Source organism: Mus musculus, chromosome 6 (genome assembly GCF_000001635.26).
Source record: "Mus musculus strain C57BL/6J chromosome 6, GRCm38.p6 C57BL/6J".
In the NCBI taxonomy this organism is placed as follows: Eukaryota; Metazoa; Chordata; class Mammalia; order Rodentia; family Muridae; genus Mus; species Mus musculus.
The window spans coordinates 57,477,759-57,495,114 of NC_000072.6; the positions used below are offsets into that span (position 1 = coordinate 57,477,759).

At 46.3% G+C, this 17,356-nt stretch overlaps 2 long non-coding RNA genes across 13 annotated transcripts in view; both read left to right on the forward strand.

Moving 5' to 3' along the window:
• The window catches only part of 4930533I22Rik, a 42,431-nt gene that overhangs the window by 13,686 nt on the left and 11,389 nt on the right, over window positions 1–17,356 (forward strand). For 3 of the 12 annotated variants that reach the window (XR_001785264.1, XR_377720.2, XR_869131.1), the window contains one exon: window positions 8,015–8,099. This is a non-coding gene — a long non-coding RNA (RIKEN cDNA 4930533I22 gene). Of the gene's footprint in view, window positions 1–6,519; window positions 6,550–6,755; window positions 8,100–8,971; window positions 9,000–11,375; window positions 11,474–17,356 lie in introns of those variants that run through there. The other 9 variants (XR_003956444.1, XR_377716.4, XR_869127.3 and 6 more) reach the window with 6 other exon arrangements.
• Window positions 10–6,421, forward strand: LOC108169146. The gene is made up of 3 exons (XR_001785266.1): window positions 10–711; window positions 4,234–4,327; window positions 6,125–6,421. It is a non-coding gene; the product is annotated as an uncharacterized LOC108169146 (long non-coding RNA).

Genomic DNA, 17,356 nt, shown 5'->3' on the forward strand with positions numbered 1-17,356 from the left:
TGTTGGGCTGTATGTTGGGAGAATATATACAGATCCCTCTGCTGAAGTCCTGACTAAACCTCAGTGTGCTATACTGGGAGATAGGAGTAAGGAGGTGTATGAAGCCTAATGTGGTCCTTGAAGTGACCTTTAGCAGGGCCTGTGCTAAAGCAGTAGAAACTGTTGCAGTAAATATCAGCAGTGTGTATGTGTGCATACGCACATGCTAAATAATTTGCCAAACAAGTACTCAGGGAGACAACACCTACAACTCACCAGAGAATAAGCCTAATGTGGTCCTTGAAGTGACCTTTAGCAGGGCCTGTGCTAAAGCAGTAGCAGCAGAAACTGTTGCAGTAAGTATCAGCAGGGTGTGTGTGTGTGTGTGTGTGTGTGTGTATGTGCGTATGCACATGCACATACTAAAGAACTTGCCAAACAAGTACTCAGGGAGACAACACCTACAATTCACCAGAGAATAAGCCTAGGGAATGGTCACACCCAGCTTGTACCACATGAAAAGACTCCAGGCTCCAGACTAGTGCAGGATGAAGCTCTGCTGTTGTGCCCTAAGCCATGGACAACTATCAGCTATGGCAGCCCATTGTGTCCAGGGCAGGTAGGAGATGGTGCAGAGTCCTACTGTCTGGGCTTCTGAAGGGACTTTGCTTCTTCACAGTAATAATCTTGTCTTTTATGTCCAGGGGTTGTCTCCAGCATGGCCGAAAGCAGGTACTCAACAGGTGTGGGAACTAAAAGGGAGGCTGGGGAAGAGGGGGGAAGGAGGATAGTCCACGTCCCGCCAGAGTTCCACCTATGCTCTGGGCAGGCGGACATGGGAGGGCTGCCCAACACTTTCCACTCAGCCCCGGGTGGGCATCTAAGCCACTGACCTCACTCAATGGGGGGTGGACAAGGGGCAGCCCCTGACAGGGGGACCCAGAGTGACACCCTGTAGCCCCAGGGTTATGGGAGTGAGGGCTGAGGGAGAGAGGTTCCCACACAGGTGAGAATCTGTGCAGCGGGCCTTGATGAGCAGAGACAGTCTATGGTTTAAGAGCTTTATTATAGAAAGGCAGGGAGAAAGGATAGAAGGTAAAAGAGAGAGAGACCAGCCATGGCCAAGAGGAGACAAAGGGGAAAGGGAGATAGAGAAGAAAGTCTAGAGAGTAAGAGGGAGAGAGACGAAGAGAGGGGAAAGGAGAGAGAAGAGAAAGGGGATTAAGAGCAAGAGGAGTGAGAGAGTGAGGAGGGGTCAAACAGCCCTTTTATGGTATGCTGTCATCTTTACTGTTGCTAGGTAACTGGGGAGGAGTCTAGCCTGAAGGTCAGAAGCTTGAGACATTGCCTATATGACTATTAACCATGCTTCTCCTGTGGGGGCTGAGGGGACAGGTAACTTTGACAAGAGCCAGAGTTTCAGGAGACATGAGAGAACGGAGATATGTATGTATATCTCTGTCACAGAAAAATAATAATGTAAACATGCAGAAAAATAGCATACAGTGATAATAGCATACAGATAATGATAATTATGTTTTTTTCATTTATTCAAAAATGAGTAGAAACAAACTAATAATATTTTATTTTATGTGTATGGGTGTTTTGCCTGCATGCATTTCTGTGTGCCATGTGCATTTAGTGCCCACAGAGGTGGGAAGAGGGTATCAGATACACTAGGGATGACGTCAGAGGATTGTGAGCTGTCATGTGGGGACTGGGAATTGAACCTGGGTCCTCTGAAAAACCAGCCAGTCCTCTTGGTCACTGAGCCACCTCTCCAGTCCTGACATGCCCTCTTTTAACTTCACAGTGTATTGTGAACTTTTTCTCTGTCTATAGTAAATGTATAATTGAATCACTTGTCAGTTTCTGGATAATTATCATTCAATTTTTTGATATATATCACAATATAACAATGTTTATATGCATGCTCTATAGAGCAAATAAGTCCAGCCTTTAAAAATATCAAATTTTAGTGTTTAGTGTCTGGGGAGATTGAGTTACCATGGTTTCTGAAATAAGTCTGTGTTGTGTTTTCTTTTAGGTAGGAGCTCAGCTGGGTTCAAGAGAGAGAGGTACAGTGGCAAAGCATGGGTTTGCCAGATGTGCACCACAAAGGCTGGAGGGGGGGGGGGTGAAGCATGAGGTTGGCATGGTAGCAACCTGACAGTGGGAACCTAGTGAGCTGGGTGGAGACGTTTCGGGAGCTCCAGGCCAGAGAATCTCCAGGAGATAAAATAGGTCAGCCTTTGCCTGCCAGTGCATGGTCAGCCAGGCTGCCAGAGCAGAGGCACAACCTCAGGAGCGAGCCGGCTCTACTTTTTAGATATTTCCTTCACAGAGACACTGCCTTAAAAAAAAAAAAAAAAAAAGGATGGAGAGTGATGGAGGGACCTATGTCAATTTTTGGTGTTTGGCCTCCACATGCACGTAGAGTGGCCACACACACACACACACACACACACACACACACACACACACACAAACAGAGAAAGAGAAAAAATAATATGTGCACAAAGGGTCTATACCATTCCCAGCACCTGACAGATGCTCAGAGCAATCATGTTGACATTTGACAGTGCTCTTCTCAAAGCCATGGTCATAGAAGTGAAGTTAGTCCCAAGATACCTTCTGAATGCACACCATGTCTCTTCTTCTCAGCTGTTTCTAAGGGTTCAGCCTAGATGGACTTGGCTTTCATGAGAGTCATTTTATAGTACCTGTACTGACCTCAAGGCTAAACAAAACCCTGCATTTATCATCAATATCTATGAAGCCAGTAGCTTGGATAAAGGTGCTAAGATTCACATTTTTTAAATGAAACTTTATCCCCTCTGCTTTGAAACAATAATGGCTCCCTCAAAAGTTTTGGTTTAGTCAACTAATGGTTACCTAGCTAGGCAGTGGTTCTCAGCCTGTGGGTCATGACCTCTTTGGTGTGGCATATCAGATATTCTGCATACCAGATATTTACATTTTGATTCATAACAGTAGTAGGATTACAGTTAGGAAGGAGCAACAAGAAAACTTAGTGGTTAGGGGTCACCACAAGATAAGGAGCTGCACTAAAGTGTTGCAACATTAGATAGAGGGTGGGACGAGGAGTCGATCGCGCCAGGCTGCTGTTCTGCACCTCACAGTTTTGAGATCCAGAGAGTGCATTAATAGTTGTCTGTGCCGTATGCTCCTAGTGATCTCAGCAAATTTGATCCCAGCACTAGGGCTTAAGAAAATGCTACTATCAAGGCCAGGTTCAACAAGGGGTCTTAAAGCAGGGAGGGACCTGAGAGACAGACTTGTAAAGCAGGAGTTGGTGTCCCTGGGGGACATTAGCAATCTGACCAGTTCCCAGACTGGAAGTGGTCACGTGGCTCTTGGTTTATTACCAAAGTCAGGAAGGACATTCTTTTCCATGAGGCAGAAGACTCCTGGGAGGTGGAGACTTTCAGAGGCAGCTCTTTCTTTGCTGTTTGTGTGCATGATTTCTCTTTCAGAGATGCCAGGAGACTTCATGTACGGCTTGGCTTGATAAGCCATGTTAGAATGAGAGGAATTATAAATGCTCGCCATTGTCACTATGCCATCAATATTATGGTAATGCAATCAGTAAAATATATCTGCCTCTAAAGGTCTAGTGTAATTCGATTCTGTTGAATTGATGCAATTTTAAGAATTAGGGAGCCCATTAGGTGATTTATGTTTTCTATAAAAAATTTCTCAAAATAGCAAAAAAGGAAAAGATTAGGCTTCACCCATGGCTTTGCTTTCTCTAGTCTAACACTCCACCTCCTGGAGAAACACTACATGGTATTTAAGACTCCAGATAGTTTAAAAACAAAGAAGACTGTCTAGCATCAACAAATCTGTACAATTAAAAAATAAATATCCATAAATGAGAGGAGAAATTCTTACTTTATAGTTGGTTTAGTAGCATTTCCTTAATAGCATTAGCTTCAATGACATGTGTAGCATGAATGTGCCAAACATTACATAATTGCAAAGAAATTAGTCAGAAAAAATTAATGAATGCCTTTAGGTTTGTATCTTTGACTTGCAAATGAAAATTCAGAAGCTATTTACAGAGTTTGAAGCAATGATGTCTGGACCAGTATCTAGGATATTTAATATCTCTTTCTTAGAATTTAAATTAACTTAAATAGCTATTGACTGAAGTCATCATACATAAGAAGCATTTTAGACAGTGACTGACATAAGCATCAATGAATTAATTTCTGTCCTGTTTTCCCTGAGGAGTTCAAGGCAAAACCCGTTTTGATGATTTGGGAATAAAAACAAATGTATGAGGGGAAAGGAAACTCAGAAGAGGAATAAAATCTAAAATCAGGTAGTGTGGCTTATGAAAACTGGTACTAGTAGATATAACATTTGTACTGGCTGGTTTTATGTGTCAACTTGACACAAGCTGAAGTTATCACAGAGAAAGGAACTTCAGTTGAGGAAATGCCTCCACGAGATCCAGCTATGGGGCATTTTCTCAATTAGTGATCAAGGGGGAAATGCCCCTTGTGGGTGATGCCATCTCTGGGCTGGATGTCTTGGTTCTATAAGAGAGTAGGCTGAGCAAGCCAGGGGAAGCGTGTAAAGAACATCCCTCCATGGGCTCTGAATCAGCTCTTGTTTCCTGACCTGCTTTAGTTCCAGTCCTGACTTCCTTTTGTGATGAACAGCAATGTGGAAAGTGTAGCTGAATAAACCCTTTCCTCCCTAACTTGCTTCTTGGTCATGATGTTTTGTCCAGGAATAGAAACCCTGACTAAGACAGAGTGTTTCAGTGTATCTCTTCCCACACATTGCTAAGGCCACAGAAGTTCTCAAGATGGATCAGTAGATGGCTCTAAGGCAGACACTGAGTGGCTTTTGGAGCTCTACAGGGTTCCTCTTGGCACAGTAAGAACTTTCTGCCTGAGAGAAAGTGTACTTCTGGGGTGATGAGTCTTGGAACTCACTTTCTGTGAGGAGGAATACTGTCTTTTCTTTCTATACTACCTTTTAGCTTTTCTTCCATCTTTCCTCAGGGAAGGCAGGGCTGTTCTAATCATTGAAGGGCAACTGTGTTATATCCTATGATAGGAGACAGCTGGAGGCACATCTTTCTAGCACCTATGGGTGCAATTCCTATGCACAATTTTTTCTTTGTTGTTCGAAATGCTTCTAAAATCTGCCTTCCTCTTCTAAGTCCATGGCTCTTTCAGGGTTCTCATAGCCATCATGCCTCCCTGACTTTCACTGGAACTGTATTCTGTTCTGGGGGAGATTCCCCACCCCCTGCCCTAATAGTAGGACTTGACTATACCTCATTTCTCATGTTGTTCTTCTCCACCATGGAATGAGCACTGGATCCAAGCCAGGCTCAAATGGATTCTCTGGAGGGTTAAAATAAGAACCAAGAAAATAGGACCTTTTTTTTTTCTGGTAGAAAAATTGTGGAGTCATGAGTCCAGGGCTCTACTGCCAACTCTAACCTATAAAACATGAAAGATGGCACATGGATTAACCTAGACTTCATTGAGAGGTACAACAGCAGAGAGATGAGGAAGGATAGAGTAGGTATGGCTAAAAAAAGTTGGGAAGAGAGAAAAAAGAAAGGAGGGAGGAAAAAATAATTAGGGAGACCCAATGACATTTCTATAATTTTAATCTTCCTAAGTGTCTTAGTCAGTTTCTACTGCTGTGAAGATACACCACTATCATAACAATTCTTAAAAAAGAAAGCATTTAATTGTGGCTGGCTTACAGTTTTAGAGGTTTAGTTCATTGTCATCATGGCTAGGAAGCATGGTAGCGTGTGCAAAGACATTGTGGTACAGTAAAAATGAGAGTTCTATATTCAGATCCACAAGCATTGGGAAAATAGAGAGTCACTGGGCCTGGCTTAGGCTTCTGAAACACTAAAGTCCACCCCTAGTGACACACTTCCTCCAGCAAGGCCATATCTCCTAATCTCTTTAGTGGCACTCCCTAGTGACCAAGCATTCAAATATTTGAGCCTTATGGGGGCCATTCCTATTCAAACTACCATACTGTTTTGGTTTTCTCTCTTAAGTTCTATAATTCTACAATATAGTCTAGAAATCTCTATCCAGTGGATTAATTCTGAACTGAGTTTTCTTTTCATTTACAGTCTAAAGAACCTAGAACAGGAGAACTGAACTCTGCCTACCATTTCAGTCTTCTGGTTTCCCTGTGTTTTCAGCTGCACAGACATGGCTGGCTCTCAGAGTCCCAGGAGCCTCAGGTTCTTACCCTGCCTGAGACTGTCCCTTTCCAGGCTGACCTCTAATTCACTGTGGCAGTATTAGGCTAACTGGAAACATCTTGGGCATTGGTTAGTCTTCGTACTGTTCTTATAGCTAGTTGTTTAGCTATTTACAACTGCTAAGATCTTATAACAGAAAAGTGGCAAGAGAAACCACTTTCTTTTTAAAATTGTTTATTTATTATTATTGTTGTTATTGATTTTTTTTTTCTTCAAGACAGGGTTTCTCTGTGAAGCCTTGGCTGTTCTGAGATTTGCTGCATATACTAGGCTGTCCTCAAACACAAAAGGTCTGCATGCCTCTGACTCCCGAATTTTAGGATTAAAAGTATGTGCTGCCATCTCCTGGCTGCTTATTTTTAAAATTATATGTCTATGTGTATATTTGAATGTGGGTTTGTGCACTTAAGTACCCAAGAAGGCCCAAAAGAGCATTGAATCTCCTGGAGCTGTTACAGATGGTTGTCAGCCATGCCATGTGGTTGCTGTGGTTAAAAGTCAGGTCCCCTGCAAGAGCAGTGAGTGACCTTAGCCACTGAGCTATTTAGCACTTAGCCATTTCTCTAGCATACAAGATATGTCATTCTCTTTAACAAATGTGATGGATTGGGTAGTTTAAAATAAGAGAAAAATTAATTAAATGTATTATGTATATATTTATGTATGTATGGTTACAGTTGGAGTCAGAGACAAGGGGCAGACGATGGCACCCTGTGGGCTGAGGGGCAGCAATAAACCATGATGGCAATAGAGGATCCGAGATGGTGAGGACAGACACTTGAGCTGAGGAAGCAGTGCTATCCACTGTGTTCCTCCTCTTAAGGATGTAGGTAATGTGGGAAGATGGAGGGCTGACAGGAGATGCTTGTAGGAGATTCCCAGGGAGGTGTCTAAGAAACACTTTCAGCTACTTTCCCAAAGCTAAGTGTTTCCAAAGATGCTTGAAACAGTTGTGTAGAGAACAGGATGGACCAAACTGGGAGATGACTGAGCACCGGATGTCCCTTGCAATTCTCAGAGTGCCATGAGGTGAGACCTCTGTGACATCACAGGGTAAATCCCTGCCTTAGTAATAGCAGACTGCTTAGCCTGAGGATAACTCAGAGTCCAGCAAGGAGGGCTGGGATTCACACTTTGCATGTGTGTCTGCCTAGGCTTGGGATGTTTTCTGGGATGGACTACCTGAAATTCGTCACGTGAGTAGCTTACTCGGTGCGAAGCACTTCTTCACTGGGGTCTTAAGCGGGGGAGGCAGAAATAGGGAGAGGGACTTAAAGTGTTTCGGATTGAACACAGCTCTAAGATTGTCTTCAAGAGCGCTAAGGAGAGCTAGAAACAGATCAGAAGTCTCACAGTAATGGGAATGGCCACTCAAGACTGTAGGAAGTAGAACCCCTCACTCACCAGGAGGAGAGGCCTTGGAAAGAAGCCACATATATACATCTGGACCAGGACTTGAGCCCCCAGACTAGATCAGGAAGGCAGGAACAGTGCTTTTGCCACACCCACATTTGACCATCACACATAGCTTGTCCAGGGAAGGAGGCAGAGCATCTTCCCTGGTGACTTCAGGCCATGGCAATAGCAATCTTTGCATGTGTACTCAGAGAGCTGCCACAATATGAGTCAAACATCAATGCCAGTACCACAGGAAACGCCATGACAGCACCTACCCCTCTCATTCTGTACTTAAATACATGTTTTCACTTTGTAGGTGTGTCGTACACGTTCTCATGTATGTGCTCATGTCTGCAGGTCTACATCCATATGTGTGAAAGTGCATGAGGAGGACATGGAATGATACCACATATCTTGCTACAAATATGTATAAACAGTTGCTGTAAGTATCAGCAAGGGGTGTGTGTGTGTGTGTGTGTGTGTGTGTGTGTGTGCGCGCGCGTATGTGTGTGTGCATATGCGCATGCTAAAGAACTTGCCAAACAAGGACTCAAGGAGACAACACCTACAACTCACCAGTTGTAGTTACATAAGTCAGGGTACTTTATATTAAGAGAGAAAGCACGGTCGTTCCCCATGTTACATCTAGGCACATGGGAAGAAGCTGGAGAGAGGTGTGGTCAGCCTCTGTTACCTCATATAGCCTGTTGCCATGGTTAAAGGCTGTGGTGTTGGTGTGAGGGAGCTCAGGGGTGGGCTGGGATCTGGAAGGAACTGCAGGTTTGTTGGGCTGTATGTTGGGAGAATATATACAGATCCCTCTGCTGAAGTCCTGACTAAACCTCAGTGTGCTATACTGGGAGATAGGAGTAAGGAGGTGTATGAAGCCTAATGTGGTCCTTGAAGTGACCTTTAGCAGGGCCTGAGCTAAAGCAGTAGAAACTGTTACAGTATCAGCAGGGTGTGTGTGTGTGTGTGTGTGTGTGTGTGTGTGTGTGTGTGTGCTTGTGCGTGTGCGTATGCACATGCTAAATAACTTGCCAAACAAGTACTCAGGGAGACAACACCTACAACTCACCAGAGAATAAGCCTAGGGAATGGTCACACCCAGCTTGTACCACATGAAAAGACTCCAGGCTCCAGACTAGTGCAGGATGAAGCTCTGCTGTTTTGCCCCAAGCCATGGACAACTATCAGCTATGGCAGCCCATTGTGTCCAGGGCAGGTAGGAGATGGTGCAGAGAGAGTCCTACTGTCTGGGCTTCTGAAGGGACTTTGCTTCTTCACAGTAATAATCTTGTCTTTTATGTCCAGGGGTTGTCTCCAGCATGACCGAAAGCAGGTACTCAACAGGTGTGGGAACTAAAAGGGAGGCTGGGGAAGAGGGGGGAAGGAGGATAGCCCACGTCCCGCCAGAGTTCCACTGACCTCACTCAATGGGGGGTGGACAAGGGGCGCAGCCCCTGACAGGGGGCCCCAGAGTGACACCCTGTAGCCCCGGGGTTATGGTAGTGAGAGCTGAGGGAGAGAGGTTTCCACACAGGTGAGAATCTGTGCAGCGGGCCTTGATGAGCAGAGACAGTCTATGGTTTAAGAGCTTTATTATAGAAAGGCAGGGAGAAAGGATAGAAAGTAAAAGAGAGAGAGACTGGCCATGGCCAAAAGGAGACAAAGGGGAAAGGGAGATAGAGAAGAAAGTCTAGAGAGTAAGAGGGAGAGAGACGGAGAGGAAAGGAGAGAGAGTAAGGGGATTAAGAGCAAGAGTAGTGAGAGAGTGAGGAGGGGTCAAACAGCCCCTTTTATGGTATGCTCTTATCTTAACTGGGGAGGAGTCTAGCCTGAAGGTCAGAAGCTTGGGACATTGCCTATATGACTACTAACCATGCTTCTCCTGTGGGGGCCGAGGGGACGGTAACTTTGACAGGAGCCAGAGTTCCAGGAGACATGAGAGAACTCCTTCTGTCCCATGTAGGTGAATTATCACCACCGGGTCCCAGAGTTCAGACCTCAGCTTTACTGGAGACCAGACTGTCTGTATATAGTCCATTGCCCCACAAACAGGACATATTATTCCAGCACTCTACCTAACCCTGCACACTATACATAATTATATTTAAATTGTATGTTAGTGTGCATGGTCTGGGAGTGTATATACGGGAGTACATGTGCCTTCAGGTATAAAGGCATGCAGGAAAGAGCAGGAGTAAGGACCTGAATGGCAGTGACAGGGGCTCCGTGAAGTTCTTGAGGTGTTCCTTATTTAGCACAACAGGAGTTCTGTTAAGCCAGACAGCAGTAAATACAAGGGTGCCTGCCGAATGGCATGCTATATATAGACTCAGGGAGAAGACACCATACACGTGCCAGGAAGGGAGGCCTCTGGAAGAAACTGTCAAGTCAGTGCCTGCTTTTAAGACTCAAAACTCACGCTCATAAGTGATCAACTACTTACACTGCCCCCTATGTCATTATTTCAGGGAACATATGTTACACAGGTTCATAAGGAAGTGCTTTCCCAGGACCTTCTCTGTGTTTTCTTTTAAACATGAACCTTCCTAGAAATCTTTATTTTCAACTCACAGGCCCTTTCCTGCATGGCCACAGACATTGATATCACATCCCTTCTTCATCTACGTAACATATTTATATTTATGGCTGTTAATGTATTTGTGAATGAATCTGTGTGTGTGTGTGTGTGTGTGTGTGTGTGTGTGCGCGCGTGCGTAGAGGATCATAACAGTTGTTTCTTTAGTGACATTCTCAGAAGTCATTGACTATCATGATGAGGCCAGGGAGGGAAACTTCCTGAAATGCTGCTTTCTGGGAAATCCTACTACAAGCTGTGTTTAATGGCGGTGAAGAGACAGGCTAGAGGCCAAAATTTCGATCAATTTGATACCAGTCCAAAAGGTACCTGTGTGCCTGGACACCCTTTAAGCTTTCCTAAACAGAGTGAGGCTTGGCCTCTGTGATCTCACAGAAGGGGTCACTGTCATGGTTATGGGTGTACCCTAGCTCTGAGGTCAGCAGAGTCCATGATAGGAGAAGGTGGCAGAGATCCTTTCTAGGTAAGTCAGTGCAGGAAAATCTTTGGGTAAAGACCTGATCTCACATCAGGACATGTACTTGACAGAGGGCTTTTTGTGAAAGGGGTGACTAACGCACAGGTCAGTATCTGAGGACTTTTGATGAACAGGACAGATGTGGTAATAGCAAGGACTAGAGGGATATCCTCACAGAGCATGGCCATGTATAACACATAGAAAGAAGATCCATCCCATATAGGAAATTGTGAAGATCTGCACAGCCTTCAGTGCCTTAGCAAGACATTTGGAGGACTAACCTCTATTGTTTCCCCTAACTTCCTGTGATATTCCATCATGGGACCTCCGGAAGGAGGGTTATACATCATGGGGCCTTGGTGAGATTCTCCTGTCGCTCTCACAACTTAGAAGCAACAATCTTTCCACATGAGTTCATGGGTACACTCTACCACAGGCATGGACAGCTATGCAACAGGAATCTTTTTTTTTTTTAATCTTCCTAATTGTATAGTGTATAATTTGTTTTACCTGGACTGTAAGCTATGAGTGTAAAGTCTGAGCACGTTTCCTAGTGGATAGGTTAATGATGTTCTGAGTGTATTTGAGATGCCAGAGAAGAATACTAAATACATCAATCAATATCTGTCTCCTTTTTCCCTAAAATATTGACCAAGATCAAGGCTAAAAACAAAGAAGCTTTGGACAAATTTGAACTCAAAAGAATCCAGTACTTCAAACATAAAAAGAATCATATACCCTGAGAGTGAGGATTTCTGGACCTAGATAAATAGGACTGAAAAGAAAGAGGCCTGGCCAAACATGAAAAAAAAAAAAAAAAAAAAAAAAAAAAGATATATGGGCCCAGGCCTATTCCTGCTCCAGAAGAGGCTCAGGCCAAAAGCAAAAAGTGATGTGGGCCTGAGCCTGTCCCTGAACTTTGAAGAGGCCCGGACCAAAAGCAAAAAGTGATGTCGACCTGGGCAAATCCCTGACCTTTGAAGAGACCTGGCATAAAGAAGAAATGTGGACTTGGGCTTATACCTAACTTTGAGAGGCCCAGGCCAAAAGCAAGGAGTGATGTGGGCCTGGACTTATCCCAGACAATTGAAGAGGGCCGGACGGAAAAACAAAAAATGATATGGGCCTGGACCTAACCCTGTCCCTTGAAGAGGCCGGGGCTAAAAGCAAAATGTGATGTGGGCCTGGGCCTATCCCTGAAATTTAAAGAGGCCTGGGCACACTGCAAGATATGAAGAGGGTCTGGGCCTATGCCTGACCTTTGAAGTGGCCCGGACAAAAAGCAAAAAAATGAGGGCCTGGGCTAAAAGAAAGAAGTGATGTGGGCCTGGGCCTATCCCTGAAATTTGAAGAGGCCTGGGCCTAACACAAGAAGTGAAGAGGGCCTAGGCCTATGCTGACCCTAGAAGAGCCTTGGGTCAAAAGGAAGAAGTGATATGGGCATTGTCCTATCCTCCCGATCCATGAAGAGGCCTATCCTTGACATATGAAGAGGCCCCGGGCCACAAGAAAGAAGTTAAAGTGCCTGGTCTTATCCCTGAAGTTTGAAAAGGCCCGGGCCTAAAGAAAGTAGTTTTATGTTCCCGGGCCTATTCCTGAACATTAAAGAGGCCCAGGCCAAAGTAAATAAGAGATGAGGGCCTGGGCCTATCCCTGAACATTAAAGAGGCCCAGGCCAAAGTAAATAAGAGATGAGGGCCTGGGCCCATCCCTGACCCTTGAAGAGGCTCGGGCCAAAAGGAAGAAGTGATGTGGGCCTGGGCCTAACCCTGACACTTTGAAGTGGCCTGGGCTTAAAGCAAGAAATGATGGGGGCCTAGGCCTATACCTGAAGTTTACTTTTTCCTTTCTTTTCCTTCCCCTTCCCTCCTTTCTCCTTTCCCCCTCCCTCTCCCCTTTCCCCCTTTCCTCCTTCCCACCTTCCTCCTGGGCACACAACACATCTTTCTTTAGGGGAAAAGGTTTTTACCCCTTTCCCCTTGTCCCCTTGTCCCCTTGTCCCCTTTCCCCCTCTCCCTCTCTCCTTCCCCCCTGTCCCCTTTTCCCCTCCCCACTTTAGGGGGAAAGAAAGATGTGATGTGTGCCAAGGAGGAAGGGGGAAAGAGGGAAGGGGAAAGAGGAAATGGGGAAAGGGGGAAAAACCTTTCCCCCTCCCCCATTTCTCCTTTACTCCTCTCCCTTTCCCTTTTCCCCCTCCCCACTTTTCCCCTTCCCCTTTTCTTTAGGGTGTGTCTTAGGGCTTCTATTCCTGCACAAACATCATGACCAAGAAGCAGTTGGGGAGGAAAGGGTTTATTCAGCTTACATTTCACTGAAAGAAGTCAGGACTGGAACTCAAGCAGGTCAGGGAGCAGGAGCTGATTCAGAGGCCATGGAGGGATGTCCTTTACTGGCTTGCTTCCCCTGCCTTGCTCAGCCTGCTCTCTTATAGAACCAAGACTACCAGCCCAGGGATGGTCACACCTACAAGAGGCCTTTCCCACTTGATCACTAATTGAGAAAATGCCTTACAGTTGGATTTCTTGGAGGCATTTCCCCAACTGAAATGCCTTTCTCTGTGATAACTCCAGCTGTGTCATGTTGACACAAAACTAGCCAGTACAATTGACCCCTCGTCAACTTGACACACAAACACATCACTATTAAGCCTCAACCCTTACATTCTTATTCATCCCCAAGGTCTAAATAACTTTAAACATCCCACAGTCTTTTCATATTCTTAAATTTTCAATCTCTTTAAAATATCCATCTCTTTTAAAATCCAAAGTCTTTTTACAATTAAAAGTCTCTTAACTGTGGGCTCCACTAAAATAGTTTCTTCCATCAAGAGGGAAAATATCAGTGCACAGTTACAATCAAAAGCAAAAAATCAATCTCCAACCATCCAATGTCTGGGATCTAACTCATGATCTTCTGGGTTCCTCCAAGGGCTTGGGTCACTTCTCCAGCCATGCCCTTTGTAGCACACCCATCATCCTTTAGGCTCCAGATGCCTGTACTCCACTGCTGCCACTCTTGGTGGTCATCTCATGGTACTGGCATCTCTGAAACACTGCATGACCCCTTCAGTCCTGGGTGGTCAATTGCAACTGAGGCTGCACTTTCACCAATGGCCTTCCATGGCCTCTCACAGTGCCGAGCCTCAGCTGCTCTGCATGACTCCTTCATGCCTTCAAAACCAGTACCACCTGGGGGACCCTTACACATTACCAAGTCCCGCTGCAGCAGGAGTACAACCTTGTCTATCTCTGGAACACAGCCTCTTTGTGCTTTCAGAAAACACTTCCCAGAAGATGTCACCTTGATGATGCTGGTCTTTTCTTAATCACCACTAATTTCTTAGCTCCAGCTAACCAGCATCAATAGTCCCAGTAATGCAAAGTTTTTGCTTTAGTAGTTCTGGTATCTTGTTAATCACAGCTGATTCTTCAGCCCCAGCTAACCAGGACCACAGAATCTTCATAATCAAAATATCAATGGCCCTGAAAATAGTCTTTAATCTTCCCTCTGAAATTTCACAAGCCAGGCCTCCATCTTCTGCACTGTTCTCAACATTATCTTCCAAGCTCCTATACAACATCCTGCAGAGTTCTTAACACGGAATAGATCTTGTAGCCCAAAGTTCCAAAGTCCTTCCACAGTCCTCCCCAAAACATGGTCAGGTTGTCACAGGAATACCCCACTATGCTAGTACCAATTTGTCTTAGGGTTTCTATTCCTGCACAAACATCATGACCAAGAAGCAGTTGGGGAGGAAAGGGTTTATTCAGCTTACATTTCACTGAAAGAAGTCAGGACTGGAACTCAAGCAGGTCAGGGAGCAGGAGCTGATTCAGAGGCCATGGAGGGATGTCCTTTACTGGCTTGCTTCCCCTGGCTTGCTCAGCCTGCTCTCTTATAGAACCAAGACTACCAGCCCAGAGATGGTCGCACCCACAAGGGGCCTTTTGCCCTTGATCACTAATTGAGAAAAATGCCTTACAGTTGGATCTCCTGGAGGCATTTCCCCAACTAAAGTGCCTTTCTCTGTGATAACTCCAGTTGTGTCAAGTTGACACAAAACTAGCCAGGACAGGGGAAAAAATAGGTTTTTCCCCCATTCCCCTTGCCCCCTTTCCCCATTTCCCCCCGCTCCTTTTCCCCCTTTCCCCTTTCTCAGTTCCCCTTTTCCCTTTCCCTCTCCCCCCTTTTCCCCTTTCCCCTTTCCCTCTCTCCCCTTTTCCCCTTTCCCCCTGCCCCCTTTCCCCTTTCTCCCTCCCCCCTTTAGGGGGAAAGAAAGATGTGATGTGTGCCAAGAAGGAAGGTGGAAAGGGGAAAGAGGAAAGGGGAAAGGAGAAAGGGGGAGGGGAAAGGAGAAAGGGGAAGGGGGAAAGGGGGCGAGGGAAAAAACCTTGCCCCTCTCCCCCTTTCCTCTTTCCCTGTATCCCTTCCCCTTTTCCCCCCTCCCTACTTTCCCCCTTCCCCCTTTCTTTCTTTAGGGGGAAAGAAAGGTTATGCCCCCTTTCCCCTTGCCCCCTTTCCCATTCCCCATTTCCCCCTCTCCCCCTCCCCCTTTCCCAGTTTCCCCCTTTCCCCTTTCCCCCTCCCCCTTTAGGGGGAAAGAAAGATGTGATGTGTGCCAAGAAGGAAGGTGGAAAGGGGGAAAGAGGAAAGGGGAAAGGAGAAAGGGGGAGGGGAAAGGAGAAAGGGGAAGGGGGAAAGGGGGCGAGGGAAAAAACCTTGCCCCTCGCCCCCTTTCCTCTTTCCCTGTACCCCTTCCCCTTTTCCCCCTCCCTACTTTCCCCCTTTCCCCTTTCTTTCTTTAGGGGGAAAGAAAGGTTATGCCCCCTTTCCCCTTGCCTCCTTTCCCATTCCCCATTTCCCCCTCTCCCCTCCCCCTTTCCCAGTTTCCCCCCTTCTTTCCCCCTCCCCCTTTAGGGGGAAAGAAAGATGTGATGTGTGCCAAGGAGGAAGGTAGAAAGGGGGAAAAGGGGAAGGGGAGAGGGGAAATGGGGAAAGGGGGAGGGGGAAAGGGGAAAGGGGGAGGGGGAAAGGGGAAAGGTGGGAGGGGGAAAGGGAAAAGGGGGCAAGGGGAAAAGGAGGAAAAACCTTTCCCCCTCCCGCCTTTCCCCTTTCCTCCTTCCCCTTTCCCCCTCCCCACTTTTCCCCTTCCCCCTTTCTTTCTTTAGGGGGAAAGAAAGGTTTTTCCCCTTTCCCCCCTGCCCCTTTCCCTCTTCCCCCTTTCCCCTTCCCCCCTCCCCCCTTTAGGTGGAAAGAAAGATATGTGGGCCAAGGAGGAAGGTGGAAAGGTAGAAAGGGGGAAGGGGAAACGTGGAAGGGGGAAGGGGGAAAGAGGAAAGGGGAAAGGGGAAAAGGGGAAAAGGGGGGAGGGTGAAAGGAGAAATGGGGGAGGGGGAAAGGTTGTTTCCCCTTTCCCCTTCCCCTCCCCTTTCCCTCTCCCCCCTTCCCCCTCACCCCCTTTCCCTTTTCCCCCTCCCCCTTTCTCCTTTCCCCCTTCCCCATTTCCCCCTTTCTACCTTTCTCCTTGGCACACATCACATCTTTCTTTCCCCCTAAAGGGGAGAGGGGGGAAGGGGAAAGGGGAAAGGGGGCAGGGGGAAATGAGAAAGGTGGAGGGGAAAGGGGAAAGGGGGCGAGGGGAAAAACTTTGCCCTTTGCCCCTTTCCTCTTTCCCCGTCCCCCTTCCCCCTTTCCCCTCCCTACTTTCCCCCTTCCCCCTTTCTTTAGGGGGAAAGAAAGGTTATACCCCCTTTCCCCTTCCCCCATCCCCCTCTCCCCCTCCCCCTTCCCCCTTTTCCAGTTCCCCCCTTTCCCCCTGCCCCCTTTCCCCTTTTCCCCTCCCCCCTTTAGGGGGAAAGAAAGATATGATGTGTGCCTTTCTCCTTGCCCCCTTTCCCCTTTCCCCTTTTCCCCCTTTCCCCTTTTCCACCTTTCCACCTTTCCACCTTTCCACCTTTCCACCTTTCCACCTTTCCACCTTTCCTCCTTCCTTTCCCCTTTCTTTCTTCCCCCTTTCACCTTTCTTCCTTCCCTCTTTCCCCCTCCACCTTTTCACCTTCCTCCTTGGCACACATCACATCTTTCTTTCCCCCTAAAGAAAGGAGGAAGGTGGAAAGGTGGAAAGGTGGAAAGGTGGAAAGGTGGAAAGGTGGAAAGGGGAAAGGGGGAAAGGGGGGAAAGGGGAAAGGGGGGAAAAAAACCTAGGATAGCAAAAAGTCTTCTCAAGGATAAAAGAACCTCTGGTGGAATCACCATGCCTGACCTAAAGCTTTACTACAGAGCAATTGTGATAAAAACTGCATGGTACTGGTATAGAAACAGACAAGTAGACCAATGGAATAGAATTGAAGACCCAGAAATGAATCCACACACCTATGGTCACTTGATTTTCGACAAGGGAGCTAAAACCATCCAGTGGAAGAAAGACAGCATTTTCAACAATTGGTGCTGGCACAACTGGTTGTTATCATGTAGAAGAATGCGAATCGATCCATACTTATCTCCTTGTACTAAGGTCAAATCTAAGTGGATCAAGGAACTCCACATAAAACCAGAGACACTGAAACTTATAGAGGAGAAAGTGGGGAAAAGCCTTGAAGATATGGGCACAGGGGAAAAATACCTGAACAGAAGAGCA